The sequence below is a fragment of the Chiloscyllium plagiosum genome, unplaced genomic scaffold (assembly GCF_037043375.1).
Source record: "Chiloscyllium plagiosum isolate Xiang-an unplaced genomic scaffold, Cpla_swu_hap1 HiC_scaffold_29, whole genome shotgun sequence".
NCBI lineage: Eukaryota > Metazoa > Chordata > Chondrichthyes > Orectolobiformes > Hemiscylliidae > Chiloscyllium > Chiloscyllium plagiosum.
The window spans coordinates 83,057,906-83,083,749 of NW_028270167.1; the positions used below are offsets into that span (position 1 = coordinate 83,057,906).

Below are 25,844 nucleotides of genomic sequence, written 5' to 3' on the forward strand. Positions count from 1 at the left end.
CAAAGCAAAAAGGTCTGAAATTCACAGCTAAAACCTCACAGGTCTGCTTTCCTCCTTTAAGACATTCCTCAAAACCTGCTTATTTGGCAATGCTTTTGGTCACCTGACCTAATATCATCCTTCTCTGGCCTTATGTCTAAAGTTCCCAATAATATTTTTGTGAAATTATAAGCAGGATAACAAAACTACAAACTGTTCTTTAATTGAACATTATCTTCAGATCTTTACTGTTGCTGTAATGAATACTCTGTAATGTCTCTAACCCAACCACATTGTGGGAGCACCTTCACCACACAAACTGCAGCTGTACAACAAAGTCAAACATCACCCTCTCCCCAGGCAACAGGGCTTTGGCATTAATCACTGGCATCTGTGGAAGGAGAAACACAGTTGATGTTTCAGGGAGTGCAAAACGGGTTACAGGGAATGAAAATGGTGCAGAATTTGATAGTTAGAAATGGAAGGAAAATGCACTTTCTTATTGGAAAAAAGAATTCTTGACTGTCAAAGATTTTCCAGAAAAAAATTAATAAGCAGCACAAGGTCAGGGGCTGGGCGGCAGTGAAAAATTAACTGACAAAAATGTCTGTAAAAGTATTAGTAAAATACTAAACAGACCAAATATACACCCATTGTTTGAGACTGAGGAAGCTAGATATTGACAAAGTGGTCATGAGGGAGACCAGAGATGAAGCAGAACAGTGTAAGCTGTTATGATCCCACATAGAGATGTATAGCACCGACACAGACCCTTCGGTCTGACTCATCCATGCCAACCAGGTATCCAAGCCTAATCTATTCCCATTTGCCAGCACTTGGCCCATATCCCTGTAAATGCTTCCTAATCATATCGTGTGTCTATTTAGATGCCTTTAACATGTTTTAATTGTACTAGCCTCCACCACTTCCTCTGGCATTCATTCCACCCACTGCATGAAAGAGTTGTCCTTTAGGCCCCTTTGAAATTTTCTCCGTTCACCCTAAATGCCCTCTACATCTGGACACCACCACTCCAGGGAAAACACCTTGTTCATTTACTCTATTCATGCCCCTCATGATTGTATAAACCTCCATCACATCACCACTCAGCCTATGGCACTCCAGGGAAAACAGCCCAAGCCTTTTGTGCCTCATCCTACAGCTCAAATCCTCCAACCCGAACAACATCCTTGTAATTCTTTTTTGAAACCTTTCAAGTTTCACAGCACCCTTCTGATAGGAGGCAGGCCAGAACTGCACACAATATTCCAAAAGTGGCCGAACGAATGTCCTGTACAGCAACATGACCTTCCACATCCTATACTCAACGCTCGAACCAATAAAGGAAAATATACTGTACATCTTCTTCATCATCCTATCTACCTGCAACTTGACTTGCAAGGACTATGAACCTGCAATCCAAGGTCTCTTTGTTCCGCAAATGTCTCCAGGGCCTTGCCATTCAGTGTACAAGTCCTGCCCTGATTTGCTTTTCCAAACTGCAACACCTCATTTATCTAAATTAAACCCCATCTGATCAATATCTCATTGTAATCTGAGGTAACCTTCTTCATTATCCACAATATCTCCAATTTTGTATGACCTGCAAACTCATTTACGATACCAAATCATTTAAATGAATGACGAAACAAATCCAGAAATAAACATCCATTTCTCTGAGTTTGAATGTGCTCTGTGTAAATCCTGCCCAATGAATCTGTACCAGAGAAAGGCTGAACATGCGCCTGGCTGCACACTGTAAGTCTGCATAGGGATACAGATCAGTTATGTGGGTGGGTAAGGATCTGGCAGATGGAGTTCAATGTTGGGATATGTGAGGTCATCCAGTTTGGTCGGACTAACAACAAACTGATGACGAAATGGTGAAAATGTGCAGCAGGCTGCTGTACAGAGGGAGCTGGGTGTCCTTGTGCATGAATCACAGGAAGTTGGTTTGCAGGTGCAGCAGGTAACTAAGGCAGTGAAGGGAATATTCAGTGAAGGGATGGTTATGCTGCAGCTGTACAGGGTGCTGGGGAGGCCACACCTAGAGTACTGTGTACAGGTTTGGTCTCCTTACTTCAAGAAGATGTACTGGCACTGGAGGGAGTACAGAGGAGGTTCACTAGTTTGGGTCAGGAGTTGAGGATTGGTGCATGTGGAGAGATTGAGAAAACTGGTCATTGTAATTTAGAAGAATGGGAGGTTGGATAGGAAACAATAAAATTATGAAGGGAGTAGATAAGACAGAAGCAGGGAGGCTATTTCCACTGGGGGTGGGTCAAACTACAGAGCATTACCTCAAAATAGGGGGGAGCAGATTTAGGACGAAGTTCAGGAGGAGGTTGTGAATCCGTGGAATTCCCTGCCGAGTGCAGCATTTGACGTTATCAACTTGAATGCCTTTAAGGCAAAATGTAGATTTGTGAATAGGAAAAGAATTAAGGGTTATGGTGAGAGATCAGGAAAGTGGAGCGGAGGCCATGAGAAGATCAGCCCTGATCTTATTGAATGGCAGAGCAGGCTTGAGGGGCCAGATGAAAGTTCTTGCCTTGTGCTATCAAAATTGGCCTTTGTCCAATTCAGAACCTTAACTGTTAGATCTGGTATATTATTTTCTGTAACTATTTTAAAACTAGTAGAATTATCAGAGACTCCCAACAGTGTGGAAGCAGGTCATTCAGCCCATCATATTAATACTGACCTGGAAAGCCTCCTAACCTCCTCCTATAACATTGCACTTCTCAGGGCCAGCCAACCTACACATCCCTGAACATTATGGGCAATTCAGCCTGGACAATCCACCCAACCTGCACATCTTTGGACTGTGGGAGGAAACCAGAGCACCCGGACGAAATCCATGCAGAAAACCCCAATAAGGTAATTATCCCTTTCTTATTTCCCAATTCCACCTAAATAACTTCACTGGGCGTACTCCCAGGAATATCCTCCCTAAGCAAAAACATAATGCTATCCTGAATCAAAAATGCCACTCCCCCTCCTCTCTTGTCCCCCTTTCTATTCTTCCTACAGCATCTATACCCTGGAACATTAAAATGCCAGTCCTATCCATCCCTGAGTGAAGCCTCTGTAATTGCTATAATATCCCAGTGCCATGTTCAAACCCATACCCTGAGCTCCTCTGCCTTCCCTGTCAGGCTTCTTCTATTGAAGTAAATACAGTGCAACTGCTCAGTCCGACCTCATTCTGTGCCTTGCCCTTGCCTGCCTTGACTATTTGACTTCTGAACTGTACCAGCCTCAGACATATCTCTATCCTCACTATCTTCTTGGGTTTACACCCACTCCCTCACTGGTTTAATGCCTCCCGAGTATCACCAGCAAGTCTCCCTGCCTAGACATTAGACACCAATTCAGGTACAATCCATCCTTCTTACGCAGGTCAACTCTACTCCAGAGGAGATCACAACGATCCAAAAAACGTGAATCCTTTTCCCCTGCACCAGCTCCTTAGCCACTCATTACAGAGGAGGAGGAGGTGCTCAATATGGACATTTTCCAAGATGTCACCATTTATTTCCCCACATTCTATATCTCCCATGTACTTCTGCACAGTAAACACTAATGCAAAACACTTGTTTCCTATCTTGCCCATCGCCTGCAGCTCCACACAATGGCTGCCTTGCTGATCTTTGAGGGTCTCTATTTTCTCCCTAGTTAGCCTTTTGCTCCTCATGTGTTTACAAAAGCCCTTTGGATTATCCTTAACCCTATTCGCCAAAGATATCTCATGTCCCTTTTTTGCCTCCTGATTTTCCTCTTAATTATACTCCTACTGCCTTTATACTCAAAATTTTTTTGGATTGGAATAAATGCAAAATATAATATCCTGACAATACAAACGAGGGTAGGACTTACACTCAATAAAAGTACGGCCTTGAGTAGTGATATGGGAACAAAGAAACCGAGGGCTTCACGTCTTTGAAGTCTGTGTTACATGTAGACAGGGTGGTTAAGGTGCTTAGCACACTTACCTTCATTGTTCAGACCTTTGAGTACAGGAATTGGGACGTTATGTTGAGGATGTACAGGACGTTGGGGAGGCATCTTCTGGAATACTCTGTCCAGTTCTGGTTATGCAGTTATAGGAAGGATATTATTAAATTGGAGCAGATTCAGGAGAGATTTACCTGCATGTTGCTATGAATGGAGGGATTGTGTTCTAAGGAGAGGCTGGATAGGCTGGGAATTTTTTCACTGGAGTGCAGGAGGTTGAGGGGTGACCTTATTAGAGGTTTATAAAATCAGAAAGAGTGTAGATAAGGTGAATGGACGAGGGAGAGGGGGATTCAAATCTTGGGTGCATTCATTTTGAGAAGAAATGAGAAAGATTTGAGAAAAGACATTAGGGTTTTTAAAAAAAATGTATATGTGTGAAATGAACTTCCAGAGGAAGTGGTAGCTGTGAATACAATTACAATATTTAAAAGACATTCAGATTAGTGCATAAATAGGAAACATTTGGATGGATGTGGACTAACGGAGGCAGGTACAATTAGTTCAGTTTGCAATTATGGTTGGCATGGACTGGTTGGACCACAGGGCCTGTTTCCTTGCTGTATAACATTATGACTCTAATCCTCACTAACTCTAAATTCCTCCATCCTCAACTCTCCCGTTCACTGCCACCTCATCCAGCCTCACAACTCTTCCTTGTTTATATAATTCCTCACCAGCTACAGAACACTCCCTATCTCATGTCCTCCAGTTTCTCAAATCTCTGCGATATGGGCCTTTCTTTAGTTCCAGCCTTGAGGATGCCCTCATTCACTCCGATTGGTTGGAAGACAAACTGGTACGATCTGGTCCTCCAGTACGGCCCTCTGCCCCCTATTGGCCTGCGCTGACATCAATCATCGGGGCCCATTGAGAGGTGAGTGGTGGGATCCTGCCTCTCTCTGCCCTGGGATGAGCTACAACATTCACACTCAATGGGGCAGTATCACAGAGCACAGGGTCTGGGGCTATTCAGCCCATTTGGGCTGTACCCTCTTCCGATGGAGATGCTGCAAATCTGTCCAAATTCCCTTCCCATTTGCCCATAGCCCCCCAAATCTTCCCTTAAAAAGTAAAATTCCAAATCTGTTTTTGAATAACTGCTGAGTCTGTGTCCAGCTGCCATTCAGACTGTTCCAGATACTCAGAACTTACTGAATAAAATAATGTTCACATTATTTGCCAATTACCTGAAAACAGTTACTAAAATTGTGACATTGTTAACATTTCCACTCTCTCTGCAGATTAGATATCCTAGAAACAAATTTGCACCTGGTCAAAATCACTGCTTAACCTTCTCAGCTCCAAGGACAATTATCTGTGCTTCTGCTAGCTCTCCACAAAAGAGGAACACATCTTATTTTTAATTTATTAGTGTCATAGAGATGTACAGCACAGAAACAGACCTTTGGTCCAATTTGTCCATGCCAAATAGGAATCCTCAACAAATGGAGCCCCATTTGCCAGCTATTGGTCTGTATCAATGGAAACTTTTCCTCTTCATGTACCCAATCGGGTGCCTTTCAAATGTTGTAATTGTATCAGCTTCCACTATTTCATCTGGCAGCTCATTCCACACATACACCACACACAGCTTGAAAACTTTGCCCCTTAGATCCGTTTTTAATCTTTGCCCTCTCAACCTAAGCCCATGTGATCTTATTTTGATCCCACCTAACTGGGGGGAAAGGACCCTGGCTGTTCACCTTATCCATGCCCTTCATGATTTTATAAATCTCCATGAAGTCACCTCCCAGTCTTTGACTCTCCAAGGAAATTAACTCTGGCCTATTCAGCCTCTCCCTGTAGTCCAAATCCTCCAACCCTAGCAAAGTCTTTGTAAACCTTGTCTGAACTCTTTCAAGATTCACAACGTCCTTTCCAGAACAGGGAATTTCGAACTTAAAACATAATTCCTGAAATGGCTTAATCAATGTCCTGTCCAACCACAATCTGACGTCCCAGCTTCTGTACTCAATGCATTGACCAATAAATATAAGCATACCAAACCCCACCTTCACTAGTTTGCCTACCTGCGACTCTACTTTCAAGGAACAATGAACCTGCACTCCATGGTCTCTATGTTCAGCAACATTCCCAAGGACTTTACCATTAAGTGTACAAGTCCTGCTCTGACTTGCCTTTCCAAAATCCAACAGCTTACATTTGTCTAAATTGAACCCAGTCTGCCATTCCTCGCTCCAATGGCCCATCTGGTCAAGATACTGTTGCATTCTGAACTTGTCCACTTCTTCATTGTCCACTACACCTCCAATTTTGGTGTATTCTGTAAACCCACTGACCATATCTCATATTCACATCCAAGTCATTTATTTAAGGACCCAATATCCATTCCTGCAGGACAGTGCTGCTCACAGGCCTCCAGTCCGCAAAGCAACCCTCCATCACCACCCTCTGCCTCCTACCTTCAAGCCAGTTTTGTATCCAAATGGCTTATGCTCCCAACATTTCATGTTATCTAACCTTGCTAACCAGTCTGCTTTGTGGAACATCGTTCATTGTCCATATAGACAACGTCCACAGTCTGCCTTCATCAATCATCTTTGCCACATCTTCAAAAAAACTCAATCAAGTTAGAGAGAGAGAATTTCCCCCACACAAAGCCATGTTAACTATCCCTAATCAATCCTCGTCTTTCCAAATACATGTAAATCCTGTCCCTCAGAATCCCTTCCAACAACTTACCTACCACTGACGTTAGGTTGACTGTTCTCTTGTTCCCTAGCCTTTCCTTACCACCTTTTTTAAATAATGGCCACCCATCTTCCAGCATCTTACCTGTCACAAACAATGAAATAAATACCTCAGGGAGGGGCACTGCCATCACCTTCCTAGCTTTCCACAAATTTCTGGGATACACCTGATCAGGTCCCAGGGATTTATCCACCTTGCTACTGTTTAAGACATCCAGTACTTCCTCCTCTGTAATATAGACACTTTTCCAGTGATCACTATTTATTTCTCCAAACTCTCTAGAATAGAATAGCATAGTATTTCTCCCACCTCCTGTTGTTCCATAGATGGCCTTGTTGATCTTTAAGGGGTCCTATTCTCTGTCCGGTTATTATTTTATCCTTAATGTATTTGTAGAATCTCTTTGGATTCTCCTTAAACTATTTCCTAGAGATATTTCAAGTCCCCTTTTTGCTCTCCTGATTACCCTCGAGTGTATTACTGTAAAAACGTGATCCTGTGCTCCCAATTCCTCCGCCTCTGCCATATCTGCTCCCAGGAGAAGCAATACCACTCCAGGACATCCCAGAAAGGATTCCTCTTTCAAGGACCGCATTTCCCTCCCACTTGATCAACAATGCACTCCAACGCATATCCTCCACTTCCTGTACCTCCGCCTTCCCCCCACCCCTCCAACCACAATAAGAATATAACCCCCCAGTCCTCACCTGCCACCCACTAATTTCCATGAACCTCTGCTATGTCCGCTACCTACAGTCAGACCCCACCACCAGGGATATATCTCCCTCCCCAGCCCTTTCTATCTTCCGCAGAGACCATGGGATCTTTGGTGCTGATGTGCTGCCCCACGGATACCTCAGTCACTCACCCTGCCAAATGGCCTCGTGAGATTATCACTAGATGGATAATCCAGACACCCAGATAATGTTCTGGGGCCCAGGGTTTGGATCCCATCACGGTAGAGAGTGGAATATGAATTCAATAAAAATTTGTAAGTAAGAATCTACTAAAGACCATGAATCCATTGTTGATTATTGCGAAAAGAAACCTCATCAGATTCGCTAATATCCTTCAGGGAAGGATTCTGCCATCCTTACTTGACCTGGCCTACATGTGACTCCAGACCCACAGCAATGTGGTTGACTCTTTACTGCCCTTTGGGCCCAGCCAGTGACACCCTCACCCTGTGAATGAATAACAAAGAAGGTCAAGTATTGTACACAACCATACGATTCTTACAGAGAAGTGATCTCTTAGTAAATTTGCTTCTCAACTCCCTGCTGACTATTGGGGAAGGGGGGGGGGGGGGGGGGGGGGCTCAATAGTACCATCCCAATCAGGAGATCATCCCTTTCTTATTTCTCAGTTCCACCTGTACAACCTGCCTGGATGTACTCCCAGGAGTACCCTCTTGAAGCCCAGCTGCAATGTTATCCCTAATCAAAAATACCTCTTCCCCCTGCTCTGTTGCCCCCTTTCTATCTTTGCTATAGCATCTATACACTGGAACATTAAGCTGCTGGTCCTATCCATCATTAAGTCATGCCTCTGTAATTGCTATAATATCCCAGTGCGATGTTCAAAACCATACCCTGAGCTCCTCTGCCCGAACTATCGGGCCTCCTGCATTGAAATAAATGCAGTGTAACTGCTCATTCTGTGCCTTGCCCTTGCCTGCCTTGACTGTTTGATGTCTGATCTGTACCAGCGTCAGGCTTAGCTCTTCGATCACTCTCTCTCTGGGTTTACCCACATTCCTTCACTGGTTTAATGCCTCCTGAATAGCACTAGCAACTGTTCCCTTCCAGTACCAGTACAATCCATCCTTCTGATGGAGGTCAATTCTACCCCACAAGAGATTCCAATGATCCAATAATGTGAACTCTTCTATTCCGATGTCATTGATACCAATAAACAACAGCCTCCCCTCAAAATGGTTATTCTCCCCTTTAAGAATATTCTGCTCCCTCTCTGAGACATCCTTATACAAAAATTAAACATTCGAATAATAAACCTTACACTCATCAGGTCATCATAAAAGGATTACATGACACATTAAAGGTTTGGGGAGACCTTTTGAGAGAATGCGATGATTCAAAGGAGAATTTTAAGCAGCAAATAGGATTGATCTGGAACACAATACTCACACACACAACGCGAATATCCAGGTCCTGATATACTGAGTAATTCAATCAGAGTTTAGCAGAATATTTACTGAGATTACCATCTGAATGTCCACCTGTAATATCCTGTAATACAAGTTTCTAAAATCTGTCACTCAGAGTTCAAATTCGAAACCCACACCATCCCCTCCTCGTGGCCCAGGATGACTGTACATATTACCCTTGAGGACAACAGCAGTCAGCTCAGGGGGAAATCTGTGGGTTTCTAGGAGATTCCAACTTGAGATCTCATGTGACTGAACACAGCAGTTCTTTGACACATTGGAGAAAATGATCCAAGCGTCAGTGAGATATGGGGAACAAGAATTGCTTTCTTTTCTTTCATTCCGTGCTGCCGCTCTGCCTCATCAATAAGACATGGGTGTGAAAGGCTAATGCCTAACGATGGACAAGTTGTCTCCATCCTGACCAATGGGTAGGAAGATCCTCTCAATCACTCCAAAGCACATCCCTAAAAAAATAGCAAATCTGTCTGCTTCCCACTGCCCAGTGCTCCCAGTAAATGTTTGAAAGAATGGGAAGGGGGGGATATCTCCTAGAAAAGGCATAACTGTAAAGGTCTAAGAGGATTATGAAAAGAGAGAGATGCACAGGAGAAGGGGGCAACAAGTTGCCAGATGGGGTGTAACTTGGGAAAATGGGAAGTTTCTCATTTTGGAGCAGATACTAAATGAACAAAGTACTATTTAAATGGTGGAAACTGTAGAAAGATGCACAACAAAGGGACCAAGGGTAATTGTTCAGGAAACACAGAAAGCTACCACACAGTTACAACAGGGAATCAGGAAGGGGAATGGAATGTTCTGTTTCAAAGGTTTTTAGTATTAGAGTTTGGAGTATATACCTGATAGTAACGTGTGGAAGTGCTGGTGAGACCACCATATCTGCAGTAATGAGAGCAGTTTTGGTCCCTTTAGATAAGGAAATGTGTCATTTTATTGGAGGCATTTCAGGGAAGATTCAATGAGATGATTCCTGGTTTAGAGGGATTATCTTTTAAATAAAGGCTGAAAAGGTTGGGACTCTACTCACTGGATTTTGGAGAAAGAGAGGTGATCTCATTGAGACAGATGGGATTCTTAAGGGGTTTGACAGGATAAATACTGAGAGGATGTGTCTGAGGGTAAATACTGAGAGGGGAGTCTGAAACCAGATTCTGAGTCACGGAATCAAGGGTTCTGTTTTGGATTCAAGGTTAAGGCGACACAGACGCGGCTAAGGGGTTTCAGTAGCAATGGAGCTGGGGTGAGGTGGAGAAAAGCAACGTTTAAGAGATTGGAATTCCTGGTGTAGTGATTGTGTGGATGTCTGATCAGAAGGTCACCTTGGGGTCAGATATAACAGCAATATTGTGAAGAATGTAGTTCTGCTTCAGAGAGTTCCCAGTGGGAAGGAGGGGCTCAGCAGAAAGGTAAAGGTAAGGCAATGGGTTTAACCGTGACAATGTTTCATTGGAGGAAACTGCAGCTAATCGAGTAGTGGGAATGTGGTAAGCAGTTTGATAACTGAGTAACAGTGGAGTAATGGAGAGGGATGATGGGGAGGGAGAGCTGGGCATCGTCAGTGTACGTGTCAAACCTAACAGTGTTTTTGGATGATATCACCTCCTGGCACTATGTACGTGAGATGCAGGAGAGACCAAGGATAGATAGTTGAGGGACACCAAATGCAAGGAATTCAGAAAGGAAAGGGAGTGGAGATGGAGCAGGATTTTCCAACAACGGTGAGGTCAAATATTAGTTTTTCACAGAATGGGAGAGAAGGACATAACCAAAAAAGACCAACAGACAGAACAAGGAACAATATCTATGAATTGGCGAGGGGGAGTGATGAGGCGGCAGCGGAGGAGAGAGAGTTGGGAAGTGAGTTTAGCGAGATTAGGGTAAAGGATCAAGATGAGCTCTGATAAGGCTTTACAAGAGATTGGAGAAATTTGTAGGTTTAGGACAAAAACCAGGAACATCATGTGAGGCAGTTTGGCTTAGTGGGCTCGTGGGAGGGAGAGAAGCAGCAGATCGGATTATCTGAGTCTTAGTGACAGAAAAACTCCATGTGCTCCTCACTCATTGTTGGAAGGGAGGATGGTGGGGGCATGGAATGCGCTGCCTGTGGGAGTGGTAGAGTCAGAATCTTTGGTGACCTTTAAGTGGCAATTGGACAGGTACATGGATGGGTGCTTAAGCTAGGACAAATGTTCGGCACAACATTCGGCTGTATTGTTCTATGTTCTATGGAGGAGTCAGGATGATGGACAGTGTTTTACACAGAAACAAAACCAGGGTTAGTGATATTTAAAATGAGTGAACAAACCTGATGTATTCAGCTTTTATCCAGAATATTAAAACAAACGACTGAAGTCCTGGTTCGAATCCCGTCTTGGCAGATGGTGGAATCTGAATTCAAGAAAAATAACAACGTATTAGGAATCTCCTGATCTCCATGAAACCATTGTCAATGGCGAAAAAAATCCTGCCAACCTGACAGCGGCCCAGCCAGCTACTCAGTGTACTAATCACTGCAAAGTCTCAATAAAGGAATGAAACTGGATGGACCAGTTGGCACCTAACAAGGCACCAGAAATTACAACCACAGAATCAGCCCTCTCAATGGTGCAACGTCCTCCTCACTAACATATGTTTTTTGGTGCCAAAATGTGGAGAGCTGTCTGACAGACTAGTCAAGGAACAACCTGACATAGTCATCCTTACGGAATCATCCCTTACAAACAATGACCAGACACCACCATCACCATCGCTGATGACTCACTTCTCCTTCATGTTGAACAACATTTGGAGGAAGCACTCAGGCAATAAAATGGTGTCAAACGTACTCTTGGGTATAGGATTTCAATGTCCACAATCGAGACGAGCTCTGCAACAGAATTACTGCCTGAGCTGGTCAGGTCCTAAAGGACATAGCTGCTCAACTGAGTCTGCAGCGGGTGGTGAGGGAACCAACAAGAGGGAAAAACATACTTGATCTCATTGTTATGAATTGACCAGCTGCAGATACATCTGTCCATGACAGTATCAGTACAAGCGACCATCACACATTCCTTTGGACACAAAGTCTTGCCTTAAAATTGAGAAAAACCTCCATTGTGTTGAGTGACACTATCACCGTTCTAAATGGGACAGACTTTGAAGATATGTAGGATCTCAAACTGGGTATCTCTGAGGCACTGTGGGACATCAACAGCAGTAGAACTGTACTCCAGCACAATCAGTAATCTCATGGGTTTGTAAATCCCGGTCTCACCCATCACAATGGACAGGAAAGGAGGGCTTGCCATGAGCAGCACCAGACAGACTTAAAACTGAAGTGCCAACCTGGTGAAGCTATCAAACGGAACTACCTGCATATCAAACAGCATCAGCAGCAAGCAACAGAGCTAAGTGATCCTACATCCAATGGAACAGATCGGAGCTCTGCAGTTCTGCCACACCCAGTTGTGAACGGTGATGGACAATTAAACAACTCACTGGAGGAAGCATCACAGATATCACTACCTTTACCGATGAAGGGGTCTCACACACCCATGCATCAGATAAGATGACAGCATTTGCAGCAATCTTCAGCCAGAAGTGCAAAGTGGGATGATCCATCTCAGCCTTCTCCAGTGGTTTCCAACATCACAGATGTGAGTTTTAAGCCAGTTCGATTCAGTTTGAATACCATCAAGAAATGCTGAAGTTGTGCAAAGGCTACGGGCCCCGCCAATATTCTGGCAATAATACTGATGGCTTGTGCTCCAGAACTTGCCACCCACCAAGCCACGTACCGCTCCAGCACTGGCATCTACCGACAATGTGGAACATTGCCCAGGGATGTTCAACACAAAAACACAGGGCAATCCAACCCAGGCAATTTCCCTCTGTCAGTCCACACTCGATCAGCAGTAAAGTGATGGAAGATGTCATCAACAGGGCTACCAAGCAGCAGCTGCTCAGCAACAGCCAGCTGAGTGACACTCATTTTCGGCTCCACCAGGGCCACTCAGCTCCCCGATTGTGGTACCGCCCTGATTCACAATCTGGCAACCAGCTGAATCCCAGAGGTGAGGTGAGTGTGATGGCTCAGTCCCACTCCAAGACCACTAATTCTAGCTGATTCCACCCTCCTCTCAGCTCATATACTGAAACTCTCATCCGTCGTGTGTTATCTCCAGACTTCGTTTTCCAAACATACTCCGGGCCAGCTTCCCACATTCAAACTCCCTGTAATCTCAAGAAAGTCTTTATCGCTGCTTGTTGATTCATCAAAAGGCTCCTAATTAAAGTCAACAGCATACAGCTATAGAGACGTACAGCAAGTAAACAGACCCTTCGGTTCAACCCGTCCATGCCGACCAGGTACCCCAATCCAATCTAGTCTCACATGCCAGCACCTGGCCAATATCGCTCAATTTAAAATTCTCACACTTGATTTAATTCCTGGCTGTGATAATCCCTATCTCCCTGCACCACACACACTTTGAGACGTTGACAACCCATTTTCTTTGAGACTCCCAACCATTTGTTAATTCATTACTTCACCTGTGTGGCTATTTCTACAGTTGCTGAAGCAGCATGGTCTGAAATTCACAGCCAAAACCTCACAGGTCTGCTTTCCATCTTTAAGACATCCCTCAAAACCTGCTTTTTGGCACCCTGACCTAATATCTCCATCTCTGGCCTTATGTCTAAAGTTCTCAATAGTATTTTTGTGAAATTATAAGTATGATAATAAAAATACGAACTGTTGTTGATTTGGACATTATTCATTCAGCAACAGTGATGATTTGAAAATAACCTATAATGCCACTTACCCAACCACACTGTGAGAGCACCTTGACCGCACAAACTGCAGCTGTACAAGAAAGTCAAACATCACCCTCTCCACAAGCAACAGGGCTTTGGCATTAATCACTGCTATCTGTGGAAGGAGAAACACAGTTGATGTTTCAGGGAGTGCAAAATGCATTACAGGGAATGAAAATGGTGCAGAATTTGATAGTCAGAAATGGAAGGAAAATACACTTGCTTGTTCGAAAAAATAATTCTTGACTGTCAAAAATATTCTAGAAAATAATCTGATAACAGAGCAGTACATGGTCAGGGGCTAGGCCGCAGTGAAAAACTAATTTACAAAGGGTCTATAAAAGTAACAATACAGTCGTAAACAGACCAAAAATACACCCATGGTTCGAGACTGAGGAAGCTAGATATTGATAAAGTGGTGATGAGGGAGCCCAGTGGTGAATCAGAGCAGTATTGGCTGCGATGATCCCAATGACTCTAAACTGGAGAAAGGCTGCACATGCGCCTGGCTGCACCTTGCCCCCTACAAAGATGGCGGCTCCGCACGTGTCCAGTGAATCGTTGTCCCGAATAAAGATGGCGGCGCTCACTCAGGCCTGCAGCCGCGCTGAGGCCATTCCTCATTTACTGTAAACACGGGACTGGGACGTTCAAATTTGTGTTTTCCGACGTGCACAATTTGTTTGTAAAACCTCTCCGCTCATAGCAACACAGTTTTTCTCCAGTTTCCCTGTTTATTTCTTTCCTTACCGTATCCTTTCTCTCCATAACTTCCCGAGCATTCATTACAGCGACTCTGCGCCGCGCACGAGGATGATCACATGGTTTAGTTTAGCTCCGCCTTTTATTCATGTTGATTGGTTGGAGGACCAACATCCCGCTAGGTCATCCAGCTCCGCCCACCGTCCTTTCATTGGTCCGGTGCTGACATCAATCACCCGGAGTCCCTTTGTTGGCGAGAACATGCGCAATGCGTCCTGCTTTAGCTGATATGTTGGGTCATGTGATGGGAGAGTTTACTGAGGGGAAGGATTCCCTTTGTCTGAGCTCTGCAGTAGATTTCCTTATTCATGGAGGGAATTGCCTTCCTACTCATGACTGTATAGCTGTGATTGATGAATCAATACCATCTGAACCAGTACATAAACACCACTTTTTCACAACATCTGAGATCTTTAGCACATTGTATCACGCTCTTCTTTGGAAACAAAAAAAACATGAAGTAGAGCCTCAAGGAATCGGAGCAGGAGTAATGCATTCATCGCCTTCAGCTTGTTCCCTCATTCTATCAGATCATGGCTTGGCCAACATAGACCTCAACACCTCTTTTATGCTTGATCCACATAGCCTTCAACTGCTCAATATTTCAAAAATCTATCTGCCCTCTTTTAAAATAATTTGAGATAGAATCATAGATTCCCTAATGTGTGGAAACAGGCCCTCCAGCCCAACAAGCCAGAACAACCCTCTGAAGAGTAACCCAACCATTCCCCTCCCACATTTAACTTTCACAATTGTTTGGGCGAGAAAATTCTAGCCATTCACTGAGAGAAAAAAAATCTTTACTTTTTCTAAAATGAATGTTCCCTTATGTAATGTCCCCTGATTTGAGACTTCACTAGTGCTAGATCTAGTCAACATCTACCCTTTCAAGCTCCTCAGAATCTTGTTTCCGTAAGATCACTCCTGCTTATCTATTCTTGATAGGTCAACCCTTTCGTCCTCGAAGCAGCTAAGTGAATCTTTTTTGAATGGTCTCCGATGTGGTTTATCCTTTATTGAATATGGGAGCTATCATTGTATACAGCACTGCAAGTGAGGACTCAGCAACAGCCAGTGTGCTTAACCAATCCCCAATCCATGCTAATACATTACCCCGATACCATGAGCTCCTAAATTGTGCAATTAACTTTTATGTAGCACCTTATCATTTGCATTTTTTAAATCCAAACACAGAACATCATTGGATTACCCTTTATCAGCCCTGCTTGTTATCTCCTCAATGAACTGTCGCAAATTTGTCAAATATAGTTTCTCTTTCACAAACCCCAGTCTATGTTTAATGATAAACTTTTCTAAATGTCCTGCAATTTCTTACTTTAATATTCAACTCTGTAGGTTCTTTCAGTAGATTTGCTAAGTATGATTCCCCTCTCTGAAATCCATGTGGACTCTGTCCAATCCTGTCACTGTTCAGTAAGAAACTTGATTGTACTCCAATATAGTTAGTAAATGTATCTGTATTTATTTTTAAAAATAGATTACTTATAAATGCTGGACCCATGCAATAATCAATGAATTTGTGACTCTGAATTTGGGTTATAATGTTTTTTTTCTGTTAATTCCTTTTCATACTGTGTTATGCAGACAGCACCGAATGATCACTCTTAATTGTGAGTAATTTTGAAAATAATATGTTTTAAAAATGACATCCCAAAATGCTGCCTCATTATTGTGCAAGGAGGATTTTGCATTCAATAATTTGCAGATAAAATTGAACAGCTTTTTGCTGCAATTTGGCCAGACTGAAGATTACACCAAAGTGGCAACTCTGCTCTCAAATTCTTACTTGACACTGCCCAAGGTGATACTGATGGGACTTTACTTTGCCATTCTTGTTCACCAGCTTTATTTCAGGTTTAATCCTATAATCATTCTAGAGCTTGTAATTTTAGACAACTTCTCTTTTAGGTACATATATAAATATCATACTGAAATGTTGCACTGAATGGTACCAAATCTGAAATTAGTCTCTAATCTGATAGTAACATGTTCTGACCCTTCTACGTATGTATTGGCATAAGTCTATGCCAGTTATTTTTCTGAAGCCTGTGTTTCCTGATGAAGGGCTTATGCCTGAAAGATTAACTCTCCTGCTTCTCGGATGCGGTCTGACTTGCTGTGCTTTTCCAGCATGACACTTTTCGATTCTGATGTCCAGCTTCTTTGGTCATCACTTTCTTCTTTGAGTAGATTAAACCAAGAATATTTTTTGTTGATCAAAGTCCAATAGGAACCAATTCATGAAATTCAGATATCTCACATTTACCTTAGCCTTCACATAGTTAAGACATTACTAAATTATTGTCAGTAATTGAAACCGTGCTGAAAAACTTGTGCAGTATCAGTGCCTCACCTTTAGCGTGTTCCCAGATATCGCGCAGCTGCAGTATTTTGTTTTGCACTCAGCTATATGTTGTTCTCACTTGTTTCTTTGTGAAAGATTACAAAACTAACTTGAATGAATGATTTCTTTAATCAATGTTGGGAGAAAAAAATGTCAGTATTTCAAGTGCTGATAAAGAAAAATAAACTGATAATCAGTAGAAAGGGTTTAAGATGGATATGGAACAAATGCTGGCAAATAGGACTAGATTAATTTTGGATATCTGATCAGCATGGACAAGTTGGACTGAAGGGTCTGATTGTGTGTTGTACAACTGTGACTTCATTCTCTCAATTATTCAAGACGTTAAATACTTCAAGGAGAAAAGGAGAATTTATGCAGAGAATGCACTTGAAATGATGATTGAGGTATATCAAACTCACATTGTTTCATGACCTTTTCCTCTGGGTTCTTTAATGAACAAACTTGTTTTGTTATCTGAATAACTATGTATCATGTGATTTGTTTTGCACAAAATATTTCATTATGATCTAGTGAACTATTAAGAAGTGTTCATTTTACAATTTAGGCAGCTTGATTATTAAGCAAGAAAAGGTTAGCGTTTTACTTCCATTGAATCATTGCTCTATAAAAGGTAACAAGCTTTATATCTGTTCTGGGCACTGAATACATGGAAGTCAATGCTGAAGGAAAAAATCCTCGTCAGTAATGTTCCCACATATGTGGAGTAATTGCTTCTGGTCACTCTTCAGGTTATAGAGGCTCGGAAAGAAATGAGTTGGCCAAAGTTAGCAACATCATTTGGATGGACTATGCTCATTGGGGAAACTTGCAGGATCTGTTGAAGGAACATGTGTTTCAGTGTGTATGCAATAAACCTGAACATTGTTTTTTTTTCACAGAGCTTGGGACCCGACTGTTTTTTAAATTTCCGAGCTTGCCAATTTATTGTTGGTAAATGCAGGTGACTTTATCAAAGCACATTTCACATGCCCCAGCTAGGAATTTGGTCCCAATTCTGTCAGTCCATCCATTCCTATGGATAACAGGTATTTTAAATGTGAGCACTCCATTTAACTATTTGAATTGAATACTTCAGTGGTTAAGTCCTCTTGGATTCTTAATTTCAAATTACTCAAATGTGATTTTTTTGTCTCCCCTGAATTTGCCAAGCACTGGGCAGTTCTGGAATATTCCAAATATTTACAATAGATGCATTCACACTATTGAAGGCAACCTGGCAGATTTAAATACCATTCGGGTAGTCACCAACAATGCATAAGTAACTTTTTAAATTGCTTACTGTACACCAACACAAGCCAAGTACTCCTGAAACCACATATTGTCTCCCAAGGATTCCCAAATCTCAACGGTGCATTCCAGATATGCTCACTATCACCATCTGGGAGCAGTCTCCCAAAGTGCTCCCAGAATTTAGAAAGCACACACACTGCCTTCCAAAACTAAATCTGCTGTCACAGGCTTCACTCTTATTGCATACAATGACATTTATTATCCAGTTCTTTAACGTGACATGATTTTATAAACAATTTGTAGAAGTGAATGGAAAGTGTGATGTTTGTTTGACCTTTGACTCTATGTATCAGACTGAACTGAACCTTTAGTAAGATATGGGATCTTTCCCACAAACTTTGTTTAAAAAAAACAAAGATTATTCTCTGAGATTTAAATGTTCAATCAGGTTTAATAAAAATCCTTCCAAAAATTGAGTTTGACTTCAGTTCCATTAAAGAGACATGCTCTCAGCCTTCAATTTTGTGACATGTGATCATTCTTTGGTAAAGGTGGCAGTGTGCAACACTGTAGGATGTTGTGCTGTAGTGCCTCATTGGGTTGATGAGCTTTATTACTGGTGTAACTCGGCTAATTTTCAGATGGAATGTTATTTTGAGTTAAATCTTGTTTTTAAACTGAGGCGTGCTTCTGTATCTCAAGTGTAGACACTATGCTCAGGTTTACAATGAACTTTTCACTTTTGCAGATTAGTATTTTCCAATCTGTTTTGTAAATAAAGTTCAATATAAAAAGCACAATGTTGGAGAACCACAGGTCCAGCAGCATCTCTGAGGGGAATAAAACATTGTAAGTTCAAAGTCTCATGACCTTTTGTCCTTTCAGATGAAGAGTCAGTGAAGTTGAAATGTAACATTTTTTCTCTTCACCGATGCCCTAAGAACTGCTAGGTTTCTCCAGCACTTTGTTTCTGGGGTTTAGATCTCCAACACCTGCAGTTTATTGTTTTATTATACATCCAATGGTTTGACTTGAGGAGCGAGAGGCAGCAACTGTGATCAACTAGGATAAAACTCCCCAACCATGGAAAAAAACACAGTTCTTTATACTTTGCAAAACACTACTGTAAATAAGAAATGCAATTAAGCTAAGTGCAAGAAGGCATACCACCTGCCTTGTCTCAAACTTGCTACTCACCTTTGAGGACTAATCTGTTAGAATTGTGTTTGCTCGCTTCCTTTGAGATCACAGTCCACAAATGTCCCAGTTCCAGTTCCTGGGCCAGGCCCAGTTACTACATTGCAATGGGGTGGGGAGCTTTGAGTCAGCCTGAAGTTTTTGTTAACAGCAACATTGCAGGTTGAAGTTGACGGTTTTAATTAATATTGTGTCATCAAACTTGGAGGAAATCCTTCCGAATGTATTGATTAACTGGACTGAGCCTGTTTACATGCAGCCCTGTTATTAGTGCTGTAATGTTCTAAGAATCACACAACACCAGGTTATAGTCCACTAGGTGTAATTGGAAGTACACTAGCTATCGAAGCGCCGCTCCTTCATCAGGTGATTGTGGAGGGCACAGTTCTAAGGCACAGAATGTATAGCAAAAATTTATAGTGTGATGTAACTGAAATTTTCCATTGAAAAATACCTTGATTGTCTGTTGAGATTTTCATCTGTTTGAATACCATGATAGTTTCATTTCTTTCATTTGTAAATCACAAAACCTTATTTTAAAAGTTGCATTCCTGACAACACTCAACACTCCCACCAAATCACTCAATGTATTAATCACTGCACAGTCTCAACAAAGGAATGAAACTTGGTGGACCACATTACATCTACCAATGCACTGAAAAATACAACACAATCCGCCCTCTTGACCCTGCAACTTCCGCCTCACTGTGGGCCAACAACAGCAGCAGAACTGTACTCCAGCCCAATCTGAAATCTCATGGCCTGGTATAACCCCCACTCAACCATTAACATCAAGCCAGGGGATCAACCCTAGTTCAATGGAGAGTTCCACAGGGCATGCCAGGAGCAATACCAAGCACACTGAAAAATGTGGTGCCAACCTGGTGAAGCTACCCAACCTGCATGCCAAACAGTGCAAGCAACACCAAATAGAACTATGTGATCCAACAACCAATGGATCAGATCTGAGTTCTGCCACACCTAGTCAGGAATGGTGATGGACAATTAACCAACTCACTGCAGGAAGCATCACAGATATCCCCACCCTTACTGATGGAGGGGTCTCACACATCCATGCATCAGACAAGACAACAGCATTTGCAGCAATCTTCTGCCAGCAGTGCCACGTGGATGAGCCCTCTACATTGGTCCCTGACATCACAGATGTGAATCAAATTGGTTCAAAACATATTTCAAATCAGATCAAGAAATGGAGAAGTAGTGTAAAGGCTGTCAGCCCTACCAACATTGTGGCAATAATACTGATGGCTGTGCTCCAGAAATTGCTGCCCACCAAGACAAGTACTGCTCCAGCACTGGCACCTACTGACATTGTGGAACATTTCCCAGGGATGTTCAACACAAAAACTCAGGACAGAGCCAACCCAGCCAATTTCCCTCCATCAGTCGACACTCGCTCAGCAGTGAAGTGATGGAAGGTGTCATCAACAGTGCTGTCACGCAGCTGCTCAGCAATAACCTTCTGTGACACCCAGTTTGGGTTCTGCCAGGGCCACTCAGCTCCTGATCTTGTTACAGACTTGATTCACAAACTGACAAACAGCTGAATTCCAGAGGTGAGGTGAGGGTGACAGCCCAATCCCACTCCAAGACCATTATTTCGACTTCAGTGATATCACCTGACCTCACCACAGTCTCAGCTCATTTACTGAAAATCTCATTCATTCATTCATTTTGTTAACTCTAGATTTCATTATCTAAACCCACTCCTGGCCAACATCCCACAATCACCCTCCCTATAATATCCAGAATATTGAAAACTGTACCGCCCAAGTGCTCACTTGTACCAGAGCTTGCTGATCCATCAAAAGGCTCCCATTTATAAGCAACAGCAATTTACTTTCACACACTTGACTTAATTCCTGGCTGTAATCATTCCAATCTTCATGCACCAGACACCCTTTCACATCACAATAACTCATTTCAGTTTAGACTCCCAATGATATATTTATTTTTGAGTTCAGCTGTGTGACTGTTTCTACAGATTCCAAGGCAACACGGTCTGGAATTCCCACCCTCTAAGATCTGATTTCTTCCCTTAAGTCATTCCTGAAAAATTGCTTATTTCGCAAAGGTTTGGTCACCGGACATAATATTCTCCATCTGTGGCCTTACGTCAAAAGTTCTCAATATTTTTGTGAAATTAAAAACGTGTTGATTTGTACAGATATCTTCTACTCTTCACTATCTCTGAGTGAATAATCTGTAATGTCTCCTACCCAACCACGTTGTGGGAGCACCTTCACCATACCAACTGCAGCAGTACAAGGAAGTCAAACATCACCTTCTCAACAGGCAACAGAGCTTTGGCCTTGATCACTGGTATCTGTGGAAGGAGAAGTACACATGTTTCAGAGAGTGCAGTATGAACTATAGGGAATGAAAATAGTGCAGAATTTGACTGTCAGAAATAGAAGGAAAATCCACTCACTTATTGGAAAAAAAGAACTCTTGACTGTCAAAGATATTGTGGAAAAAAATAACCTGATAATGGAGCATATGGTCAGGAGCCAGGCAGCAGTGGAAAATTCATTTACAAAAAGGTCTGTGAAGGTAATAGTAAAATACTACACATAGCAAAAATATACACGATAGACTGAGAAAGCTAGACAACAAACAACTGGACATCAAGGAGCCCAGAGATGAATCAGAGCAATATTCACTTTTATGATCCCACAATCAGAGATGTCTAGCACAGAAACAGACTCTTCGGTCCAACCCATCTATGCCAACAGATATTCTAACCTAATCTATTCCCATTTGCCAGCACTTGGCCAACATCACTCTGAACCCTTCCTATTCAAATGCCTTTGAAATGTTACAATTTTAGTTGTCCTTTAGGCTCCTTTTGAATTCCCCCCCTCCAACTCTAAACCTATATCTTCTAGTTCTGGGCTCCATCAACCCTTGTCTATTTACGCTATCCATGTCCCTCACAATTTTATAAACCTCTATAACATCACACCTCAGCCTATGACACTCCAGGGAAAATGACCCCAGCCTATTATGCCTCTCCCTGCAACTCAAATCCTCCAACCCTGGTCACATCCTTGAAAATCAATTCTCAAACCTTTCAAGTTTCAGTGCCTCCTTCTGATAGGAGGGAGACCAGAACTGCACACAATATTCCAAAAGTGACCCAACCAATGTCCTGTCCAGCTCCTTTATTCAATGTTCTGACCAATAAAGGGAAGCATACCAAATGCCTTCTTCACTGTCGTATCTACCTGCGACTCTATTTTCAAGGAAATATGAACCTACATTCCAAGGTCTCTTTGTTCAGCAAGATTTTCCAAGATCTTACAATTCAGTGTGTGAGTCCTGCTCTGATTTGCTTTTCTAAAATGCAGCACCTCACATTTATCTAAGTTAAACCCTATCTGCCACTCCCCAGCCCATTGTTCCATCCGATCAATATCCCATTGTACTCTGAGACAACCTTTATCACTGTCCACAATACCTCCAATTTTGGTGTCACCTGCAAACTTACTAACTGTACTTCCTCTATTCACATCCAAATCATTTAAATGAATGACAAAACAAATCCAGAAAAAAAATCCTTTTCTCTTGGTGTGAATATGCTCTGTGTAAATCCTGCCCTATGACTCTCTACCAGAGAGGGCTGCACATGCGTCCCGCTGAACTTTGCCCCCTACAAAGCTGGCGCCTGCACGTGTCCAGTGAATTGTTGCCCCGAATAAAGATGGCGGCGCTTACTCGTGTCAATCGCTGGATGAGGCATTTTCCCGTTTACTGCAAAAAAGTTTCAAATTTGTATTTTCCAATGTGCACTAAATGTCTATAAACCTTCTCAACCCAGACCAACACCATTTCCCTCCCGCTTCCTGCTGCTTATTTCTATCTTTACAAACAGCTCTCCGTCCACACATCCCGAAACGACCGCGAGGATGATCACGTGGTATAGTCTAGTCCCGCCCCTACATCACCCTGATTGGTCGGAGGACCAACTGCCCCGCCAGGTCCTCCAGCTCTGTCCCTGCCTTTCCATTGGTCCGCCGCTGACATCAATCACCTGGAGCCCATTGTTGGCTGGAGCATGCGGATTGCTTCGTGGCTTTTGTTGCTGTTCATGAGTTACAAGAGTTAAAAATGACAACACCATCTCAAAACCACCTGATGAAGAAGCAGCAAACCTAGTGCTTCCAAATAATCCTGCTGACCAATAGCCTAGTGTTGTGTGAATTTTAATTTTATCCATCCCAATCCAACATCAACACCTCCAAGTCACGAATGAGGGAGGATGTATAACAGAAGAAGAACTAGGAACAGTAGAAGGCCGTCCTGCCCTTCTAGTCTGCTCTGCCATTCAATAAGATCATGGCTGACCATTCCGTGGACACAGAACCATTTACCCACGTTCTCACCATGTCTATTAATTAATTACTTTTTAAAAAAAATCTAACCTAGCTTTAAAAACGTTTTCTGAACAGGCATCAACTACTTCCCTGGGCAATGAATTCCATAGAGGTCAAGAAGTTCCTTCTCAATTCAGTCTTAAATTTGCTGCCTCTAGTATTGTGGTGATGCCCTCTTGTCCTACCTTCACCTGTTAATGGAAACATCTCTCTACTTCTATTTTATCCATTCCATTCATTATTTTATATGTTTCAATTCTTCTGAATTCCAATGATTATAATCCCAATCTAATCAGTCTCTCTTAAGCCAACCCCCTCAACTCCGAAGTCAACCTAGTTAACATCCTCGGCACCCCCCTTTCGTGCCAGTACATCCTTTCTCAACGAAGGAGATAAAAACTACATGGAGTACTCCAGGTGTGGCCTCACCAGCACCCAATACAGCTGGAAAATAACCTCTGCTTTTAAACACAATCCCTTCAGGAATGAAGGACAAAATTCCATTTGTTTTCTGAATTGATTGTTGTACCTGGTGACCAACCTTCATGCAGAAGGATGCTCAGGTCCCTCTGAAGAGCAAATGATGCAACTTTATAACATTCAAGTATTTTTTTAAAATGTTACTACAAACAAAGAGTATAAACTTTATATTTACAAACGTTCTATTTCATTTGACAGACCATTACCCACTCACTCAATGTATCTATGTTCCACTGGAAAGTTTCACAGTCCTCCACTCACTTTGTTCCGCTAATTATCTTAGTGTCACATGCAAACTTTGACACCCTACATTTGGTTCCAACTCCAAATCATCTGTATCAATTGTAAATAATTGCAGTCCCAACACCGATCCCCGAGGCACACTACTTGTCAATGATTGCCAGCCAGAATAATACTTATTTATCCCCACACTTTGCTTTCTATTAGTCAACCAATCTTCTACCCCTTACACCATGCACCCTTATATTATGCAACAGCCTCTTGCACAGCACCTTGATGATGTTTTTTTTTTTAAATCCAGCTACACCACATCCACTGGCTCCTCGTTGTTCACCTTGCTTGAAATGTCTTCATAGAATTTCAAAAGATTGGTCAAGCATGACCTGCCCTTCATGAACCCATGCTGTGTCTGTACAATGGGACAATTTCTATCAAACGTCTGCCCGGCACAAAGATTTGCTGTCCATCAGGGCTCTGTGCATACTGTATAATGGCTGCTCCAACCTTGGCTATAGCTGCGTTGGTCATTGTTAGTGTCTGGAGTCCTTGCACTCCATCTGTACCATTGTTGGCCAGCTGAATTGCTCCCCCCTGTGTAATAGCAATGTATTGTCCGCTGCTCGTCTGATAGATGGGTGTCTGCATTGTCATTGTAGTAATGGTTGAGACAGACTCTTCTTCTGATTTCTCCTCATCGATTTCTTGGCACACTGGGGGGATCAGAAGAAAGTTCATTCAGGATTTTCCTGTATGAAGGCCGTTCTCGGTAGAATTTCTCTACATTTCTGAGAGTCAGTCATGCTATCCACAGATTCCTAGGAGTCCTCATTTTCAAGTATATTAGAAATCTGAACTGTCTGAAATTGAGGGGACTGTATGACTGAGGACTGAGCTGCTTGGATAACTCCTTGGAGTTAAACAGTCTGCCCATTCAGCAATTGCACTAAAGTTACTGCTGGACTTGTTGTTGATTGGATCCCAGGCATGGTTACCTGCATAGTCACATTATATATTAATGATCTTGATGAAGGGACTGGGGGCATTCTAACGATGTTTGCTGATGATACGAAGTTAGGTGGACAGGCAGGTCGTACTGAGGAAGTGGGAAGGCTGCAGAAGGATCTAGACAGTTTGGGAGAGGGGTCCAGGAAATGGCTGATGGAATTCAATGTGTGCAAACGCGAGGTCTTGCACTTTGGAAAAATGAATACAAGCATGGACTACTTTCTAAACGGTGAGAAAATTAATAAAGCCAAAATACAAAGGGATCTGGGAGTGCTAGTCGAGGATTCTCTAAAAGTAAACATGCAGGTTGAAACCGTGATTAAGAAAGCGAATGCGATGTTGTCATTTACCTCAAGAAGGTTGGAATATAAAAACAGCGATGTGCTGCTGAGACTTTAAAATGCTCTGATTAGGCCCATTTGGAATACTGTGTCCAGTTTTGGTCCCCACA

The 25,844-nt window shown here is 42.5% G+C and overlaps 1 pseudogene; it reads right to left on the reverse strand.

Annotated features, from left to right (window-relative positions):
* Positions 1-24,778: 24,778 nt before the first annotated feature.
* LOC148142412 (cyclic AMP-responsive element-binding protein 1 pseudogene) lies at positions 24,779-25,431 on the reverse strand (annotated as a pseudogene).
* Between the last annotated feature and the right edge of the window lie 413 nt (positions 25,432-25,844).